At 47.9% G+C, this 21,467-nt stretch overlaps 1 protein-coding gene across 1 annotated transcript in view; it reads right to left on the bottom strand.

Annotated features, from left to right (window-relative positions):
• The window catches only part of CCNJL (cyclin J like), a 65,803-nt gene that overhangs the window by 40,478 nt on the left and 3,858 nt on the right, over positions 1-21,467 (bottom strand). The gene's annotated exons all lie outside the window — the stretch shown is intronic.

The following is a 21,467-nucleotide window of genomic DNA, read 5'->3' as shown; positions in this document are numbered from 1 at the left end:
TAGTTTTTTTAGGGAACGTCCATACTGTTTTCCACAGTGGTTGCACCAATTTACATTCCATTCCCTGGTGGTTCAGTGGTAAAGAATTTACCTGCAATGCAGGAGAAGTGGGTTCAATCCTTGGGTCGGGAAGATACCGCCGGAGAAGGAAATGTCAACCCATTCCGGTTTTCTTGACTGGGAACTCCCATGGACAGAGGAGCCTGGTGGGCTACAGTTCACAGAGTTGCAAAGACTTAGCAACCAAACAACAAAACAGAGTCAAAGGGTTCCCTTCTCTCCACATCCTCTCCAGAATTTATTATGTGTAGACTTTTAAAATCATGGACAAAGTCTTCACTTCTTTAAGGAAAGGATTTGACTTCTTTGGGTATTTTTCACCTGCATTGTTTGATGGATTCATGCTACCACCATGGGACTTCAAGCTCCTTGAGGGTGCAAGTCTGGGTCTGCCACTGCCCTGGTGTGACAAGAACATGGTCAGATGCCTGGAATTAAATGGTGAAGGAGTGAAGGAAGGGAGGGAGAGAGGAAGGGAGGGACTGCAGTGGTGAGTACTGACTGCCCAGGGCCCAGAGGAAGGTGTGGCCACTTGTGTAGAGTAGCAAGTCAGTGGGAACCTCAAGGAGACCTGTCTAGTCAAATTCTGGAAGGACATCTAGGAACTAACCGGTTGAAGATGAAGGGGAAAAGGAAGTTCAGCTGGAAACATAGCACCTGCAAGGCCACACTGGGGTCCCGTCTGGGGAAGCTGGAGCCCTTGGAACAGCCAGAGAGGGAGAGTATGCTTGAACAAAGTAGGCTGCAAGGGTGGACGGGGTCTCAGTCTATATGTCCTGCTAAGATGGTAAAGAACCCACCTGCCAACGCAGGAGACGTAAGAGACATAGGCTCAATCCCTGGGTTGGGAAGATCCCTTGGAAGAGGGCATAGCAACCCACTCCAGTATTCTTGCCTAGAAAATCCTATGGACAGAGGAGCCTGGCAGGCTACAGTCTATGGGGTCGCAAGAGTTGGACAGGACTGAAGGGATTTAACATGTAAGATATCCCACCTGCCCTGTGGGCAATAGGAGCCAGTAAAGGGTTTGGAGCAGGGCAATGACAGTAAAGGGTTTAGAGCAGAGTGGCCTTGCAGGGAAGAACTCTCAGTCAGTCTTGCCGTGGCTTATAGCCAGACAGCTGGTAGCAGCAGCCAATTTGCGGCTGCAGCCCTCTCATCACCAGGACCCCCTCCCCACCCTCCAGCAGCCCCCACAAGCTTGCAGCCTACTTGGGTATTTCCTTTAAGCAGAGGGTTCTAAGGCTCTTGACAAGAAGCAACAACAATCCCAGATATTTAGTGTTCCATAGGCAACAGCTGCCGGAAATTAGCGAAGTGACCTTTGGCCCGGGTTGCACTGCCCTCATCCAGGCGGTTCAAAGGCTCCAAACACAAGAAGTCAGATATGCAACATCCTGACTTCTCTGGTTTTAGCTCAGCCCGACAGAGCTACACTCCCATCCTCTGCATTTTCCCTTGTGTAGGAAAAGCTCAAAGCAAGATGCTGTATGTCTTTCCTCTGCACACGCTCCTGCAGAAAGAGCCCACTGGCTTGAGCAGATTCTCTGAGGAAGCCATCGGTACATAAAACAGCTATGGACCTTTGGAACAGGCAATAATAGCTCAAGAAGGAGTCAGCAGGTAGGGCTTCATGGAAAAGGCTGTTCTCAAGGGTGTGCAGGCTTCTAGGAAGGAGAACAGCTGTCTGTGACGCTCCCCAGCTCCACTTCTGCTCGTCCCTCAGACAGGTTTAATCATCACTTATAAAGAGAGGCTTTCTCTGATCCCTCATCATTCTAAATCAGGTGTCCCTGTTAGCACGCTGTTCTTCAAGGCCAGATATTTACTTATTTACGTGTCTCTTCCTGCTAAACTAGCTGCAAAGAGCAGGAGCCACATGCCCCCGGCCAATACCAACTGCCCAGAGCCTGGCACAGGGGCAGGTGCTCAAAAAAAATCTCTGCATAAGTTAAAAAAAGGAAGGAGCATCCATCAAGAAGGCAAGGAGAAAACGTACATGCATGTTACGAAGTGGAAGTAGGCAATCTGAAAAGCCTACATACTGTGATTCCAACTATATGACAATCTGGACCAGGAAAAACTATGGAGAAAGTGAAGAAAGATCAGTGGATGCCAGAGGCTGGGTGGGGTAGAGATGAACAGGGGAAGCACGGAGGAATTTCAGGGCAGTTAAACTACTGGGTACGGTATGGTATGTAATGGAGGATACATGTCATTCCGCATTTGTCCAAACTCACAGAACATACACCACCAAGAGTGAACCCCAGTGTAAACTGTGGTCTCGAAGTAATGTGTTTATGTAGGTCCACTACAGGAGCGCTTCCTGAGCCGCCCCGCACTGGCTGGCTGCTCTTCCATTTCTGGAATTCAGGTGAGGATTTGTAGGTTCACTGACTTGTTAACAAATGGACCCTTCTGGTGGGGGTTGTTGATAGTGGAGGAGGCTGTGGATGTGGAGGGGAGGCGGGGTACACGGGAAATCTCTGTACCTCCTGTTCAATACTCTGTGAACCTAAAACTGCCTGAAAACACAAAGTCAGTTAAAAAATAAGAATGAACACAAGGACATCCCTCCCTGTTCCAAATACACTCCTCCACGTTTAGGGGAACAGCCTGGCACGGAGTGCAACATTAGGCAGTTCTGGGGTGGAATCTCACCTCTACTGTTTACTAACCCTGGACATGTGAATTCTGAACCCTGGTGTCCTCACCTGAAAAGGAGGTCACACTGTCCTAATGCAAAGCGTGTGGCACTTAACAGCACTTAGGCCTGCCTTTCCCTCAAACCGGGAAATCAACCTTCAGATAAGCTGAGCTTATCTGCCTTGGTCGGGCTCTCAAAGGATCCTGATTTGTACTGCTGAAGGAGGCATTCTACCTGAGGGTTTATAGCTGGGCTAGGGTCGGGACAGGGGGGTGGCGGTGCAAAGAAAGCTGCCTGCCTCCACATGCTCTGCAGAGGGTGAGAGCCAAAGGAAATTAGCACTCTGAGCCTTCACTTCTGCTCAGCACCTCAGAGCAGGGCGATTCTTTGGGAAATGAACAACAAACCAGGACGCCAGCATGCCTACCCTGTTTAGTTGAGAGTCTGGCCAATTATTCCCCTAACCCAATTGTGAGTGGGGTGTGTGTGGGGGGGGGGGGGCGCCAGGGAGGGGTTGGCGGGGGGCGGGGAAGGCATCCATTACAAGGGCTTTGCTCTAAGGATCACATTCCTCCTGGAGCACTCTTGACCTAAGGCAGCTCGAAGCAGCTGGGTGCATGAAGCCAGCCCCTCCGCTGAGCCGCCTGAATTCCAGGAACAAAAGAGCAGCCAGCGAGGGGAGGCTCAGGAAGTGCTCCTGGATTAGGCAGGCACTTGGCAGGCAGGCAGGCAGGCAGGCAGCTGCTGGCGAGGGCGGAAAGGGGGCAGGAACCGGCCAGGCAGGGTGACCCTGCTCACGGTGGGGCCAGGGGCAGCATCAGTGTGGCCAGCACAAAAGCCACACTGAGAAGGGGCGGGGCAGAGGCTTCCTGAAACTCTCCCTCCCTAGACCTTTATCACCTGAGCCAGACGGGAGAGCTTTTTATTTGCCCTCCCAGAAGGTTGATTGCCCAGTTTGAGCAGGTGGGGGCACAAAGACAGATGGTTGTGATGGGGTTGGGGAGGGCGGGCAGGTGGGACTCCACCTTTAAAAAAAAAAAAAACTGCTTTTGCTATCTCAGTTGTTATTGTTTAGTCACTAAGTCGTGTCCGATTCTTTTGCAACCCCATGGACTGTAGCCCACCAGGCTCCTCTGTCCATGGAATTTCGCAGGCAAGAATAGTGGAATGGTTGCCATGCCCTCCTCCAGGGGATTTTCCCGAGCCAGGGACTGATCTGGATCTGGTACAGTTAAGGGCAAATGAACATCTGGTGAATGAGGGGATGAATGTATTCATGAATGAATGGAGTGTTCTGTGATGAACACAGGTACAACCCAATCAACACCAATTGGGGGAACTTCCCTCCACCTGGAGCCTTCTCTGCCCTCCTCCCCCAGATCTCCCTTACCTGGTCCTGCACCCTTTCCTGGGGGTAACCAAGATGGTTGGGGGACAGTCCCAGGGTGAGAAGCCCCAGAGGTGCCATCCTGGAGGAGAGGAAGGTGATGGGTGTCAAGACGGGCTGGAGTCCTTTAGAAACACTCCCCTGCCTGCCCAAAGGCTCTTCCAGAGGCTTACAAAGCAGAAAGAGGACTGCCTGAGAGGGGCAGGGCTCCAAGAAAGACCAGAGACAAATGAATCATGACCTACATGAAACCCCAAACCAAGTCACACACAGAGAAGGCAGGGCCGCCCGGAGTGCAGGCGTCCAGACCCCTCCCTCACCCCCAACACAGAGGCACTGACCTTGGCAGAGGTGGCAAACCCTGCCCACCTGCGCTGTGCTCAGATGTGACTGGCAACAGGAGTGAGGCCAGCTCCAAGTGCAGGCTGACAGACCTGGAGCCCACAGCCAGGAGAGCTGGGTGGGGACCCCAGCCTGTCACTGCTGCAGGACAGATGGGCAGGAAATTCAGAGTGTGCTCCTCACACACAGGCTCTGCTCACATTTTGAGGCTAACCTCAGAGGGCCCTGAAGGTCACATGCACTGTGAAAGTTCAGCCAGTCACCCCTGGTTTCTCACGATGGGAGGAAAGGAAGTCTTCATTTGACCCTGTGGTGTCCTGCGCTGTGTTACTTTCTAATTGTCTCTTAACCCACTCTTCCTGCCGATCTCAACTTAAAGGTCACTTCTGAAGAGAGTGTCCCCAGGGAATGCCCCTGTCAGAACTCAGGGGCATCCAGGACTTTCTATCCATCTCTCCATCCATCAATCCACTGTCCTTCTTCATCCCTGACCGCAGGCATCATGAGGGCAGGGGCTGGGTTCATCTTGTTCAGCTCCAGGACACCAATGCCTGACACAAAAGAGATACTCAATTCTTCTAATCTCCAAATTTTGGGAACGGTAAATACTTGAAATGAAAAGGCAGGAAAAAACGAGTTGCTCCTGATTTATGTTGAATAAAACTATTCATCTAGCTGGGCAATTCAAACTACTCAAAGCCTGGCAGGGTAGGGGCGGGGGTTGGGGGTGATGCTGAATTCCAGGGGAAAGAGAATGTTGTCCTTGCCTCGCAGTGGCATGTACCTCAGTCTACCCAACAGCAAAGAGGGTAGGGTAACCAAGGAGGAAGCAGGTCAGTGTTTACAGAGGACTGGAAGCTTCAAGAACCTAAATCATACCCTCCATACTTGGTCATTCCAAAGATACTGCTTGCTGACATGTGTCCCATGACACCCCAGCCCCTGAAGAGGATTCTGTGGGCCACTAGTTTGGGGAACACTGCATACCACATTCTGTGTGCACGCTCAGGCACTCAGTTGTGTCCAACTCTTTGTGATCCCACGTACTGTCGCCCCCTCCACCCACCCCCCACCGCCCCGCCCAGGCTCCTCTGTCTATGGGATTCTTCAGGCAAGAATACTGGAGTGGGTTGCCATTTCCTACACCAGGGGATCTTCCTGACCCAGGGATCAAAGTGGCGTCTTCCTGAAAGTCTCCTGCACTGCAGACAGAGTCTTACCTCTGAGCCACCAGGGAAGCCCAGGACTACATTGTTCCTTCCTAAAAAGCATCATATATTAGCCCATGAGAGGCCCAGAAATATGTGTTCAGAAAAAACTCACAGTTTTGGGAAACTCTGAGTTAAATTTACCCACTGACCACTATCACCCCCACCCAGCCTTTTCGGAGATTTACGGTGCTGGCAGCTGGGACCCCAGCACATCTGCAATGCAAGACTCTGGTGAAAATCCCTGGCACACTGCCTAGTAATCTGATAACTCTAAATTTAGAGACTAACTGAAAAGTTTGCCGAGATGGAAAACCACAGCTTCCACCTGCAGAATGGCCCCTGCTAAGAACTCCCACATGGCAGTGGTATTAAGGAGCCTAGGACGGGCACAAGAGGTCAAAGATGCCAGCCACAGAAGCCCCAGGCAGCCAGGTGCTGGGTGCCCTGCCTTGTGGGGTCCGGGGACTGGGCCCCAGATTAACCCCCGCCCACCCCAACCCATCTCACACCTGTGCTGTGAACGCGTGCTCGGTCACCTCAGTTGTGTCCGACTCTTTGCAACCCTATGAACTGTAGACCACTGTCTATGGGGGGGATTCTCCAGGCAAGAATACTGGAGTGGGTTGCCATGCCCTCCTCCAGGGGGTCTTCCCAACCCAGGGATCGAACCTGTGTCTCCCGCAGCTCCTACATTGCAGGCACATTCTTTACTGCTGAGCCACCAGGGAAGCCCATCTCACACAAATATATATATATATATAACTTTGGCAGCATCCCGTCCTCCATAAACACAGACCTGGGTTCCTCCTTGATACTCTGTTGTTACTGGATAGACTGAGGTACATAGTACCCCAAGGCAAGGACAGAGCTTTCTCTCTCTCCTGGATTACACCTCCCCTCTGGTCTCCATGAGAATCTGGACTTGCTCCTTATGATGAATAGTTTTATATAACCTCCCATTTCATATATATGTATCATATATATATATATCATATATCACATAATTTGAAAGCTTATATGTCATTAGCCAGACACTATGTCTCATGCATTTTGTCCTCTCATCCTCCAACAGGCCCACGAGATGGGGATCATTGGTGTCCTGGTGTTCCAGACCAGGATGGCTCAGAGAAGCTAAGTAACCTGCTGAAGGACATCGAGGTAATGAAGGACATATCTGAGTCCGGGCTTTCTGACTCTGTGCTCTTAACACTATGTTTTGGGGCCTCCATGGGATAATTTAGGCTTGTGTTTTCCTTCCAAGATAATGTTGTATGAAATCGTTTATAAAATAAAGGCAATGGCACTCCACTCCAGTCCTCTTGCCTGGAAAATCTCATGGATGGAGGAGCCTGGTGGGCTGCAGTCCATGGGGTCGCTAAGAGTTGGACACTACTGAAGCGACTTAGCAGCAGCAGCAGCAGCACCACTATACAAATTTTAGAAAATACGGTGAGTACTAAGAATATTAAATCACCAGTAATCCCGCACTAGGAGACTGTGAGTCCATACAAGTCCACACAAGTCTCATGACATGCTCTGCTGACACTGCTTCTCTACACAGAGATGCCCCCCAACAACTTAACCCAATTCAGGCTCTCCTCTCAGCACTCCCTGTCTTGAGGTGGGCCCAGGCAGGGGAACTGCCACTAACACTAGCAGAACCCAGGAGACTGAGGCTCAGAAGTGCAATGGCCCAGGCCACACTGCAGGCCAGTGGCAAATCCTGGCGTGGACATCAGAAGAGCTGGCTGGGCCTGGGGTGGGACACGGCTTTGAGTGTGACAACTGCTGCATAAACAGGCCAAGGTGCAGAGCAGGGCCGAGCTGCCCTCCCACACCAGCCACTGAAAGAAACCCACTCCAGGTCTCCTCCCGTGTGCCTCCCACCAAGCTCTTCCTCCCTGCTGCCAACTGCTGCCTCCCTAGGGAGGCTGGGCCTCCAGGCACCGGGCCAGCTGCTTGGGAAACAGCTCCAGGGCTTGAGTCCGCCTGAGAACAAAGAGCAGCAAGACGGTGAAGAAACACCATGGGTAACCAAGGTGACCAACAGGAAGTGGAGACTTGCAAATGGAAAGGGAGAAAGGGGAGGGCTGGGCTGATTCTTCAGAGGCCTCAGGAGGACAGGCCACAGACCTGGGAGGCCCTGCAAAGCCGGAGGATCACCCACCCCTTCCCTCCCCTCGCAAACCGATTGCTTCATAGAGCCCGAGGAGGCATTTTCCGTCAAGAATCAACTTCTCTGTGGGAACATTATTTCAACATCCTCGAGAGGGTGGCCTGCAGCACATGAAGCCAACAAGGCTGGTCACATCCTCTCCTGCTGATGTCTGGCCTGCAGCTTCCTTCCAGCAAAGAGAGGTCACCCTGAGCCACCCCACCTCTCGTGGGGAACCCCTGAACTCTGCAAATCATAGGAGGGCCAGCTCCAAACACACTTCCTCATTCCCAGGAAACAGAGCCACTGCCCTTCAGGGCACAAAGGCAAGTCTGAGCCCCAACACCCCGCCCCCCACTCCCAGGTGACACCCTTACACCGCCTCCCCGCACCCCTCCCCCGATAAAATGCCAGCACCCCCCTGAGTTCTTAACAGCTTCCTGATACGACCCTGTCCCACACCTTCTTTACTGGAGGTGCCCCTCATTCTTCCACACCCTCTGTCACCTAGGGACAGGGGTCATGGTGTGCCCCCTTCCATGCTGGTTGGGGAATAGGCCCAACCCTCACAACTCTTCTTCTCCCCTGGGTCACCACTCCTAAGCTGCGGCTTTCACTCCACACTTTCAGCTACCTGCCCTCATTTCCAGATTCCTTTTGATGCATTTTCCTGGGCATCCTGACCCTACTGTGCAGCCAGAAATGGGTCGGTAGTGGTAGTGGTAACCACCACCACTAAGCCCCAGCTGCTCCAGCTGGGATTCCAGTCCCCTGCTGACCTGGGCTCCCGCACCTGTGGCCAGTTGATCACAGGCACTGGACTCTCCCAGGGATCTATTGAAACATGGAGGCTGCCCCTCGGTACTGAGTTGGATGCCATCTCCACCAGATTCAGGTCCGCCCAGAACCCTAGAACGTGACCTTATTTGGAAACAGTGTCTTTACAGAGGCAATCAAGATAAAATGAGATCATACTGGATTAGAGTGGGCCCTAATCCAATGACTGGTGTCCTTATCGGAAGAGAAACCAGAGACACACAGACACACAAAGGGAAGACCAGAGACACACAGACACACAGAGGGAAGACCAGGCAAAGACAAACACAGAAGAGGGCCAGGTGAGGATGGAGGCAGAGAACAGACGGATGAAGCTACACGCCAAGGAATGTCAAGCATGGCCAGCAACCACCCTATGTTGGAGATCCTCCCTGCAAGACTCTGGAGGGAGCACCACCCTGTAAACACCTTGATTGCAGACTTCTGGCCTCCAGAACCACAAGGGAATACACTTCTGCTACTGTAAGCCACCCAGTTTGAGGCAGCCCTAGGGATCTACTATACTCCCCATTTCCTGTCTTGCTGACTCAGTCCTCCTAGGATGGAGCTGGGCATCTCTCTGCACTTTACAGGCACTTCATGTGAGCCTGATGCTCGGCTGTAAGTTCCATGAAGGTGGAGAATTTTATTTGCTCACCACTTATATCTCCAGTGGCTAGCAGTGCATGGCATGTGATCAGCTGCTAAAAGCCATGTGCTGAGTGAAAGAATGAAGGTGGACCAGCGTGCAACAACCAACTCCGCCTTGGTCAGGGCATTTCAGTTCTTTTCAGTCGCTCAGCTGCGTCTGACTCTTTGCGACCTCTTGGACTGCAGCACACCAGGCTTCCCTGTCCATCACCAACTCCAGGAGGTTACTCAAACTGATGTCCATCAAGTCAGTGATGCCATTCAACCATCTCATCCTCTGTTGCCCACTTCTCCTCCTGCCTTCAATCTTTCCCAGCATCAGGGTCTTTTCAAATGAGTCAGTTCTTCACATCAGGTGGCCAAAGTATTGGAGTTTCAGATTCGGCATCAGTCTTTCCAGTGAATATTCAGGGTTAATTTCCTTGAGGATTGACTAGTTTGATCTCCTCACAGTCCAAGAGACTCTCAAGAGTCTTCTCCAACACCACAGTTCAAAAGCATCAATTCTTTGGTGCTCAACTTTCTTTACAGTCCAACTCCACATCCATACATGACAACTGGAAAAACCATAGCTTTGACTAGATGGACCTTTGTTGGCAAAGTAATGTCTCTGCTTTTTAATATGCTGTCTAGGTTGGTCATAGCTTTTCTTCCAAGGAGCAAGCGTCTTTTAATTTCATGGCTGCAGTCACCATCTGCAGTGATTTTGGAGCCCCCCAAAGTAAAGTCTGTCACTGTTTCCATTCTTTCCCCATCTATTTGCCATGAAGTGATGGGACTGGATGCCATGATCTTAGTTTTCTGAATGCTAAGTTTTAAGCCAGCCTTTTCACTTTCCTCTTTCACTTTCATCAAGAGGCTCTTTACTTCTTCACTTTCTGCCCTAAGGGTGGTGTTATCTGCATGTCTGAAATTACTGATATTTCTCCCAGCAATCTTGATTCTAGCTTGTGCTTCATCCAGCCCAGAATTTCACATGATGTACACTGCATATAAGTTAAATAAGCAGAGTGACAATATACAGCCTTGAAGTACTCCTTTCCCAAATTAAGCAACTTTAACAATTAAATGAGATAATGTGCATCAAACATTCAGCAATGTCTGGCATGTGGTACCCGATAAACGCCTACTCCCTTAATTTAGAGGGCAGTGGGAGTCTTGAAAAATTACACAGAAATTAGCAATTGCTGGAAGGAGCATTCCAACAATAATCTTCACCATGAAAAAGGCCAATCCCTCAGCAATGGAAAATCACTTTGTTCCAACAAGTAAGAAACATTAAGTCTTTCACTCTGTTTGTTAACTGGTTCCTATGATCCTATTGCCTAATACTCTCAAGTCTTCCCACTTCCTGCCCTGGTTCAGAGGCCATCTCTTTGGAACACTGCCAACACCTAGGTCTTCAAGGCCAAGGATATTTTCCAGTGATCCAACCCCCATTCCTCAGAGTTCTCTATGTCTCAGGATAAGTGTAAATGTCTACCGAGACCCATATCCCAGAGCCGACACTCCTGGTCCACCTGCCCGGCCCTACTCATCAGACTGCCCCAGGCAGACCACCAATGCACGATCACCATATGCTGCAGCCCTGGGCCCTAGTAGATGACATTCCTCTATGTCTCACCTTTTGGAAGCTTTTCGTGTTTCCCCAGGCAATGGGATGTCATCATGGGTATAGTGGTTAAGAGGGTGCACTTTGGAGCCAGTCTGCCTGGGTTCAAATTTTGGCTCTTTCATCTACCTGTTTCATGACCTTGGATAAGTTATTTAACTCTGTAAACTTTAGCATCTGTCTCATCTGTAAAGTGGGGGTAAAATGAAGATAATTTAGTACCACTAGAGGACTTAGGGGATTCTCAGATGGCACTAGCAATAAAGAATCTGCCTGCCAATGCAGGAGACTTAAGAGACACAGGTTCAACCCCTGGATCGGGAAGATCTCCTGGAGGGGGGCATGGCAACCCACTCCAGTATTCTTGCCTAGAGAGTCCCATGGACAGAGTCCATGGACACTGTCGGCCAGGCTCCTCTGTCCATGGGATCACAAAGAGTTAGACACGACTGAAGCGACTTAGCAGCAACAGCAGAGGATTTAGATAATGGGAGGTGACATAAGTCAGGCACACAACAAGCACCCATTAATGGGGAAGAGTTTTGCTAACTTTGACAAATACGATGGCCAGAGTGGTCTGAGATGATTATCCTCAGTTGTACTAAGAATAACCCCCCAGGAGTGAGGCCAGGGGCTGTGATATCTTCTGTACAGCTTCTCAGTGTCTGCAGGTGACACACGAGGTTTTGTGACCCCATGGACTGAAACACACCAGGCTTTCCTGTCCATCACCATCTCCCAGAGCTTCCTCAAATTCATGTCCACTGAATCAGTGATGCCATCCAACCATCTCATCCTCTGTTGTCCCCTTCTCCTCCTGCCTTTAATCTTTCCCAGCATCAGGGTCTTTTCAAATGAGTCAGTTCTTCACATCAGGTGGCCAAAGTATTGGAGTTTCAGCTTCAACATCAGTCCTTCCAATGAACATTCAGGGTTGATTTCCTTTAGGATGGACTGGTTTGATTTCCTTGCAGTCCAAGGAACTCTCAAGAGTCTTCTCCAACACCACAACTCAAAAGCATCAATTCCTCGGTGCTCAGCCTTCTTTATGGTCCAACTCTCACGTCCATACGTGACTACTGGAAAAACCACTGCACTGCCTGATAAAGAAGTGGTCGGCCAACAAAGCATGGGACAGTCCAAGGAAATGAGCCAAAATTTGTCTTCCCAGACTCAGAGCCAGGCCACCCTTCCTCCTGATCCGACTGCTGTATCCCTTTCACCCAAAACAGGCTTCCGAGCTCCCAATGCTGAGAGCCAAGGTTTGACCCTGATCGAGGAACCAGATCCCACATGCCACAACTAAAGATCCTACAGGGTGAAACTATGACCCAGCGCAGCCAAATAAATTTTTTTAAAAAAGGAACCATGCAAAAGAAACCCTGAAATGTTAAGGGATAACAGGGCATTGCATTTGCATCTTGGTCTGCATCTTGATCCAGGAGAGGAAAAAAATGCCTAAAGAAAGAAAAAGGTGATGATAAGGCAAATGTGTTAAAGTGTTTACAATTGTGTACTGTGCTGGCAACTCTGTTAAGTTTGAAATTATTTCAAAACAGAAGGTTAACACAAGAGACCCATGAGAGATTTCCACTCAGAGCCAACAGCTCTGTACCACGGGCCTCCGCCTTCTCACCTCTCCTTGTGTGGGTGCCCGGGTGTTGCCCCGCCGCCAGGGGAAGTTCCTGTTACACATCACTGCCTTCAAGGCTGCGTGCAACTCTGCTTGTTGAAAGTCAGACTCTGGACAGCAGATCTTGAGGTTTTAAGGTCCCAGCTCTCCCACTTAGTGACCAAGTGCTGAAGTCCCTGGAGGCTGTTTCTCTCCCAGCCATGCTACCTACCCCACCAGGCAGCGAGGTCCAGGAAGGTGAGGTGTGGACTATAAGGCACAGACCCCAGACCAGGCGTCCATGATGAGCACATACCAATGGGGGGCGGGGAGCTGCTCATCTGCAGCAGCTGCTCTGCTCAGAACTGGGGAGACACAGTCCCAGCCTGTCCTCACAAACCTGCCATCCAGGGAGATCCAAACGGAATAATTCCATTAATAAGTATACAATTACAAATTGTGCTGAAGGAATAATCAAGGGTTGTCTAAGAACACAGCAGGGACCCACACTGACCTTGTGTGGCAGCCAGGGAAGGTTCTTCTGAGGAAGTGATGTTTGATTGACAGCTAGAGAACAAGAAGGTTACAGCATGTCCTAGTCCCACAGAACAGGGAAGTATACAAGCCAAACTTAACAGTGAAATTAAGGACACCATGAGGAAGTAATAGGTCAAATCAAGAATATGGGGTGTCCTTCAGGACATATGACCTGGTTTAGCCAAAATTCAATGGCATGAAAAATAATTTTTTAAGGCAATGGGAGACAGGGAGACCATTATAGAATGAAAGACTTAAGAATAATTTTTAAAAACCTACTGAACAGTAGCAGTTATTTGCAATGATATGACTGATACAATTCAACAGATCAAATACAAATGAAAAAAACAAACAACTGGATTTTAAAAAGGGGAGAACTAAACAAGTATTTTTCTAACAGGAAATGCAGATGGCCAACGGGCATATGAAAAGATGCTCAACATCAACAGCCAGCAGGGAAATGCAAATAAAAACCACGAGATATCACCTGACATCTATAGAATGGCCATCATCAAAAAGAACACAAGTAATGGATTCCTTGGGGGTACAGTGGGTAAGAATCCACCTGCCAATGCAAGAGACAAGGGTTTGATCCTTGGTTTGGGAAGATTCCACATGCCACAGAGCAACTAAGCCAGCGTTCCAAACTACTGAGCCCCTCCTCTAAAGCCCTGAGAACTACAACTAACAAAAGCACGTGCTGCGACTACTGAAGGCTGTGAGCCCTTTTGACTGCCTAAAGCTGGTGCTTCAAACCAAGAGAAGCCACTGCGACGAGAAAAAGCCCCCCCAATTGCCACAACTAGAGAAAGCCCATTCGCAAGAACAAAGGCCCAGCACAACCAAAAGGGAAAAAAAAAGAATACAAACAACAAATGTTGGCAAGAGAACCCTCCTACACCACTTGTGGGAATGCAAACCGGTACAGCCACTGTGGAAAACAGTATAGAGATTTTCCAAAATATTAAAATGGAACTACCATATGACCAAGCAATTCCACTCCTGGGCAGATAGCTGAAAAAACCAGAGAAACAAATTTGAAAAGATACACATACTCCAGTGTTCAAAGCAACATTATTTACAACTACCAAGGTATGGAAGAAACCTAACTGTCCTTCAAAAGCTAAATGGATAAAGAAGATGTGGTGTGTACATATACACAACGGAATACTACTCAGCCCTAAAAAGGAAATTTTGCCATTTGCAGCAACATTGACAGATGCTAAGTGAAATTAAGTCAGAGAAAGGCAAATATTGTATGATATCACTTATATGTGGAATCTAAAAAAATGTAACTAGTGAATATAACCAAAAAGAAGCAGACTCACAGATATAAACAACAAAGAAGCAGACTCACAGATATAAACTACTGGTTACCAATGGAGAGAGGAAAAGAGGAGGGACAATATAGGAGAAGGCGTATTTTTTTAAAGTGTTATTTCAAGATTATATTAAATCATGTATGTGAAACTTCTGAAACTTTTATAGCACTATAGAATTTAAAGAACCTGTCATTCAATTAAGAAAAATGTAATACATGGACCTTATCTAGATCATAATTGGAACAAAACAACTATAAAAGCCATTTATGAGACAGCTGGGAGAACTGAACACGAACTGAGCCATGCCGCTGCTGCTGCTAAGTCGCTTCAGTCGTGCCCGACTCTGTGCGACCCCATGGATGGCAGCCCACCAGGCTCCCCCGTCCCTGGGATTCTCCAGGCAAGAACACTGGAGAGGGTTGCCATTGCCTTCTCCAATGCATCAAAGTGAAAAGTGAAAGTGAAGTCGCTCAGTCGTGTCCGACTCTTAGCGACTCCATGGACTGCAGCCTACCAGGCTCCTCTGTCCCTGGGATTCTCCAGGCAAGAATGCTGGAGTGGGTTGCCATTTCCTTCTCCAGTGCATGGAACTGAGCCATAGAAGACTACTAATGAATGATAGTGAGTTTTGTAAGACTGGCATAGTTGTTATGTTTTTTTAAAATGGCCTTTATCTCTTAGCAGATATTTATGGGTGAAATGACATGCTGTCCGGAGAAGAAGAAGCAGGTACTGAAGCTAGGTGGAGAGTATACAGGGATTCACTCCACTATTATTCTGTCTACTTTTGTGTATCTTTTAAAATTTCTATAATAAAAAATTAAGGACAAGATCACTCCAAAGAGTCAGACCTATTAAGTCATTTGATCACTTTTATAATGATCAGAAAAATCAATTGTTATTAAGTATAAAGTTATGTACCTCGTCACATCTAATAATTCCACCTATTTTAGTGCACGGATGAACCAGAGTGAAAGCAATTCCTCTCCGATGGGCACTGAGGCTTTCTACAACTTTTCCTTACAATAATTCAATCAATCCAATTCCTGATGCTCCTTGCTGTTCTTATGATCTTCCCTACCCTTTCCTGTCATCCCAACCCACCCACTCAAGTCACCAGATGATCATTTGTCGACTCAGTAAGTAGCTGGTGCTACCAGCAGGGATGTCCCTACCAAGAGAACATCCAGGCTCTGGTACCATCTGCTCCAGTGACCTACAAGGGGACCAGTGCCTCAGGACAATTCAAACTCAGCCTCAGGATTCAGTTTCCAAGTAACTGCCATGTGAGGATAGAGGGAAGCACACACTGCGGTGGCGGGGCTCAGGGGGAGTTGGAGAGTTCCGTGGCCTGAGTCCCAGGTGAGCAGGCCTCCCCCAGCATGACGTGAGTCTCAGGATGGTTCTCTGCTGCAGATGGGCCTCCCCGGATCCTGGAAAGGGTTCAGAGTTCTCTACCCCTTCCTTTGCAGCTTTTAGTACTTTTCCTATTCAGAGTTCCTGCTTCTTTTTAAACACAGACAAGAGACACCATTTTGACCTATTAAAACGGAACAGACTTTTTCTTTTTTTACCATTTATTTTATTTGTCTTAGTTGCAGCACGTGGGCTCTTCACTGAAGTGCATGGACTCTCTAGTTTTGGCTCTCAGGTTCAGTAGTTTTGTTGTGTGGGTTCAGTTACTCCAGGTATATAGGATCTTAATTCCCCAACCAGGGATTGAACCTGCGTCTCCTGCATTGCAAGGCAGATTCTTAACTACTGGACCACCAGGGAAGTTCTTGGACTTCTAGAAAAGGCTAATACCAGGGTTGGCAAAGTCACTGGGAAGCAGGCACCCTCCCACACCACTGGTTCGAGTGACAGCTGGTGCAACTTTTGAGAATTTATTAACTGGTGAAATACAAAGTTCTTAAAATCATACCCTGTGACAAGCAATTCCACTCTAGGCATTTATTCTCATGAGCGCACTCAGAGACAGCAGAGTAGGATCAGCGCTGCAGGGATGGAGAAAATCAAATGGAGCACGAGAAAGGACCCAACAGGCCATCAAGAGAGGAACGGACAAATTATCTAACATACATACAGTGGAATAGTACTCAGCAATAAAAAAGGAAACAAACTCCTAATAGATACAACACAGGTGAATCTCAAAAGTGTTAAAAAATTAAGTTTAAAAAGACAGACAGAAAAAAGCATATATGTGTAACTCCATTTCCACTCTGGAAAAGATTAACTAATCCACATAAACAAAAAACAGCTCAGTGACTGCTGGTGCTGGGATGACTGAGAATGACTGAGAAAAGGTACCTGTGAACTTTCTAGGTTGATGGCAATGTTTTATCTCTTGACAATGGTGGTTACTACATGTATATACATTTGTCAAAACTTGCTGTATACTCAAAACTGCATAACCACTTAAGATCTGTGTGTTGTATCATAGATAAATTAACTTCGGCTTAAAAAAAACGAATAAGCAGCTCCATTTACATATTCAACAAAGAAATGAGTTAATCCAATCATGGTATATCCATACAATAAAACATTATGCATGATACCTGTAGACCAATAGTTAACTTAGAAAGTTATTTAGTATATACAGTTAACAAAAAAATTGTTATGAAACTATAACATACTGTAATACACTATGACAACATTTATATAAAATAAAATATATACATTTGGATAAAAAATGGCCAAAAAGAAACATTTCATTCATTCATTCAACACAAATATATTGAGTATCTACACTATACCTTTATTGTTACAGTGAGCAGAAAAGACCAAAAAAATTCCCTTTTGGTCATGGAGCTTCTGTTGGTGGTTTCATAAAGATATTTAAATTATTAAAATGTAAACATTTAAAAAATCAAATGGTACAGGGAAGTGTATAAATTCTACTACCACTTGTGTCAGAACACACACACATGGCTTGTTCACACACAGGGTAACTCTGGAAAGATTCAGAAGAAACTGGAGTCAGTGGTACCTTTCAGGGAGGGAACTAGAGCCTCTTCATCATCCAACCTTTCATGTGTGTTTTTTCCTTTCTTATCATGTTCTTATATTGTCTATTCTAAATAAACATAAGGAATTGTTTCAAATTTTTTGCAAAAGTCCAATAATCAGGATTGGGTGAAGAAGAATGATATGGAAATGTGAGCATGATATATTATGAAATCAACAGTGTTTTAAGAAAAGATATTTTCTATCTTCACTAAATAAAAGCTCTATAAAAATGTAATGACACACACACAAAAGAACAGAAGAACCTACACTAAAATGTCAACAGATTACTCCAAGGAGTGGGATTGTGGGGGGAATATTACTTTCTTCTGTTTGCTTGTATTTATTTTCATAGTTTCCTAGAGAAACAAAAAACGTACTTTGTGTGTTTAATAACTTTTTTAAAAAAATGAAGGGAAATCCCTGGCCATCCAGTGGTTAGGACCCGGTGCTTCCACTGCAGGAGCATGGGTTCGATCCCTGGTCAGGGAACTAAGATCCTGCAAGTTGCGTAGCATGGCCAAAAGAAGAGAAAGAAAGAAAAGAAAGAAACAGCAGACCAACAATGTCGCCCCTTTCTGGCAGGTTCTCTCAGAGAGAATTGCTGGCTGCACTCCCTTTACCCAATGGACTGTGTGGTTTAGGAAGACAAAGAACAAGTCAAGGGCAAGGGCATAGAGCCAACCCGAAGTCTTAACTGTCCTCCCTCACTTAGGGAGCACAGGCCTCCCCAACCAACTAGGATGCCCGCCAAGACCCTTCCCCACTAGGCAATCCAGAGGCCTGGGAGACAGAAGGAGGATACCCATAACCATTTTCTCCTAGGATACCTGGGAGGCAGGGAGCAGGAATCACTCTCCTGGTTTATAGATGAAAGGGAGCCTTCGAGATAATCTGCTTCTTCCACAGATAATGGATAACGTGCAAAGATCTAGTCTCAGCTGAGTGTTGAGGGCCCACTGGGGGCTTCCACAGTCTAACGCTGCTAGGACTCGAGAGAAAATGCTAAGTTCTGGTTCAGTTTTGTCCCCAGCTTCCTAGAGAATACAGGTAAGGCAGAGGAGTCAGTGAGTCTGCAAGCCAGATGCCACTTTGAAGGCCATCTCCTCCTGCCTCTGAAAGCCATTTCTCAATCCACTTTCCATCCTCTGTCTGCACACACCTCCAGGGCAGCCTGCAGCAGCTCGGGACGATGCACGCCAGAGACTTCTGCTTCCGCTAAAAGCTTCACCCTTACCTCTGGACTGGCTGTCCTCCCACTTGAAGACCACCACCACAAGGCGCCCCTGTCAGTCCCCAAGGGCTTGTCCCAGCCAGCATTTGGGGTTGAAAGGCCTGGGTGACACATTCCTGGAACTAAGCTGGCCAGACACATCCCAGTATGTGGAACATTTTCTCATAGGTGGACCTGGGTGTGCCTCATGATTTAGGAAGAACTACTCCCTGGGGGTGCAGAAACCCAAAAATGAGGGGAAGAGAACAGAAAAAGCAAGTAAGAGGTGACCTGGGTCAACACTTTCTATAAGGAGACAGATGTTCAGCTCTGCAGTGGGGACATTCAAGGAACGTAAGGGAAGGAGTGAGAAGAGGGACTACCGATGTTGGAAAGGAAAAATAAAAGAATGTACGCACTTTAGGGGTCACTAGAAGACAGGGTGGTTTTAATCCAGGTGAAGGACAGAGCTGGGGTGAGATCCTACCACATGCAGCTGTCAGAGTTCCAGGAAGAGGAAGGTCCCGAGGCATCTCACCCTTTTCTGGGTGGGGAGAAACAGGAACAGCCCCCCAGGTGCACCCCGGGGGCAGGCAACAGCAGAGGCCAGATCACTTCAAGGTGAGAAGCCCCATGCACAAGTGTGGCAAGGGACCCACCAGGACCAGATAAACGAGGCCCTTGCCCTGGGAGTCAGCAATTCCCAATGCCCAGGTTTTTCAGGATGGTTTAGGGAGAACCCAGCCCTTGGAGAGCCATCGGACCACAAACTAAGATACAGAGCCTACAGTGTCATGGAGGGCAGAACCTTGATTGTTCTGGCGCTGTACTTCTATTTTTGGTTAAAATGGGTGGTTTTCTCCCAAACAAATTTATGTTCAGGCTCTGATACAAGCAGGGTTTTGATCTCACGACAGTTACTGACACATTCTGTCTTACAGTTTTCATCTACAGGGTCAGTCCCAGAACCGGGGCAAATAGGAGGTGTAAGTGAGGTAATACACAGGGGCGTGCTTGGCACACTGTCTGAAACATAGGAAGTGCTCAAGAAACAGTAGCCACTAACATTATCATCACTAAACATCATTTCTGTTGGTGTTTCAGAATTTCTCTGTGTAAATTTAGTCACAGATCAGTAAAAATGTCCTTTAACACTCCACTGGTTCAAAAAACACAGTCTCACACAGTTAAAGGCCTTTAAGTGTACAAGAAAGCCAGCTTCAGGAAAACTGGCTGTTTTAGGGAATATACATTCCGTGGCTGCTTGCTCTGAAGATCTCAAATCTGGGGTGATGGAAAAGACCCCAACAGTACCACATGACTCTGATCCTGGGGGAAGGTGAATGCCTGATGGAGGAAGAAGGGGCCGGAGGAGGAGGAGGCCTCTGGCACACAGGCTTCCAGAGTCCTGGAAGAGAAAGCTACCAGTGCTGTCAACATGGCTTCGGCAGGGTGGGGGTACTTCTTCCCCAAGTAATCCTCTGAAATCCCCATATTCAGAAAGTCTTCCACATACCCAAGAAGCCTTAAATCACAGTGATGAGAGCTCTTAAACATCCTGTTTTACTAACATAAGCACTTCCTCCTAACTGGAATGATGATTATGTGTAACAAGGACATAAGTCGAAAGGAGACCAGAGTGAGTTCTATCTATTGTACTGCTCGTCCAAAGACAAAATTCAGGGAGGAAAATGGAACCTCCCGCCAGAAGTGTGGGAGGAATGATCTAGGTTTCTATTATTCGGGCTAAACCTGTGGCTCTTTTCCTACAATCCCAGTGCAGGACTTTGGTCCAGGGCAGTAGGTCTGTCTTCGTGGGCAGTTCTTTTCCTAGTCTCTTCTCTCTTCCTCTCCTTCTCACTCCCACCCCCACATTATCCCAGAAGAGAATGAGACTATCTACTATCAAGGCTATAGGAGGCGAGGAGGCGGCCTTCACCTGATTCTGTCCCTGGCACCATGGCCAGCACTGCAGCCACTCACATGGACAGCCCCTGCCAGGCCAGGGCGACCGGACAGAGGGCTCCTGGGAAGCACTCCTGCACCACCGTTCGAGTGCCCCAGGAAGTCTACCTGAGCCTGGTCCTTCGCCTCTGTGCTCCCCCACGGCTGTGCCTCCAGCAGGTGAAGCAGCGGACACCCCTTGTCTTCCCTCCATACCACACGCTGGTCTGGTAAAGCTGAGATATCACACAGCACGCCGCACGCCTGTGAGAGGCTCACAGTCTGGTGAGTAGGACACAGGTAACAGGACCATGAGGGAAGCATGAGGTTGGGGCCAGGACACTTGGGGGAGAAGAGAGAGGCTTGAAGGACCACGAAATTGGGCCTCAAGCTGAGAGCCATCTCCTGCCCTAATTCTATCATGTGTACCCAGAACCTGCTCATTTTAAATGGCTGGATGCATCTTTTGGCAAAAAAAAAAAAGAAAAAAAAAAGTGGGAGTCAGTCTAATCCGAACACTCCGGGGCCATATGCCTGAAAAACATCACTAACAGCCTCACTGTCACCACCAGCCTGGTGGGGATGATCTGGTCCTCTCTCATGTTCAGTGAAGAAGTTCAAGGGCACAGGTGTGATGGGGAAGAATCCTGACTCCCTTGTACTGGGGGGCGCCCCCAGGCCCCGCCAGAAAAGTAGTTAAATGAGGAAGAGCTCTAAGTCTGCTTCAACAGAAGCAGTAGGGCCAGGTAGGATGCTCAAAGGAGTACTTTAATATTCACAAATGGTGTGACCTACAGGGCTCAATTTCCAAAATATACAAACAGCTTATACAACTCAATAACAAAAAAACAAACAACCCAATCAAAAATTGGGCAGAAGACGTAAACGGACATTTCTCCAAAGAGAACAGACAGATGACCATTAGTTACATGAAAAAATGCTCAACATCACT

The sequence above is a fragment of the Oryx dammah genome, unplaced genomic scaffold (assembly GCF_014754425.2).
Source record: "Oryx dammah isolate SB20612 unplaced genomic scaffold, SCBI_Odam_1.1 HiC_scaffold_5, whole genome shotgun sequence".
Lineage (NCBI taxonomy): Eukaryota > Metazoa > Chordata > Mammalia > Artiodactyla > Bovidae > Oryx > Oryx dammah.
This window is presented reverse-complemented; position numbering and strand designations above follow the sequence as displayed.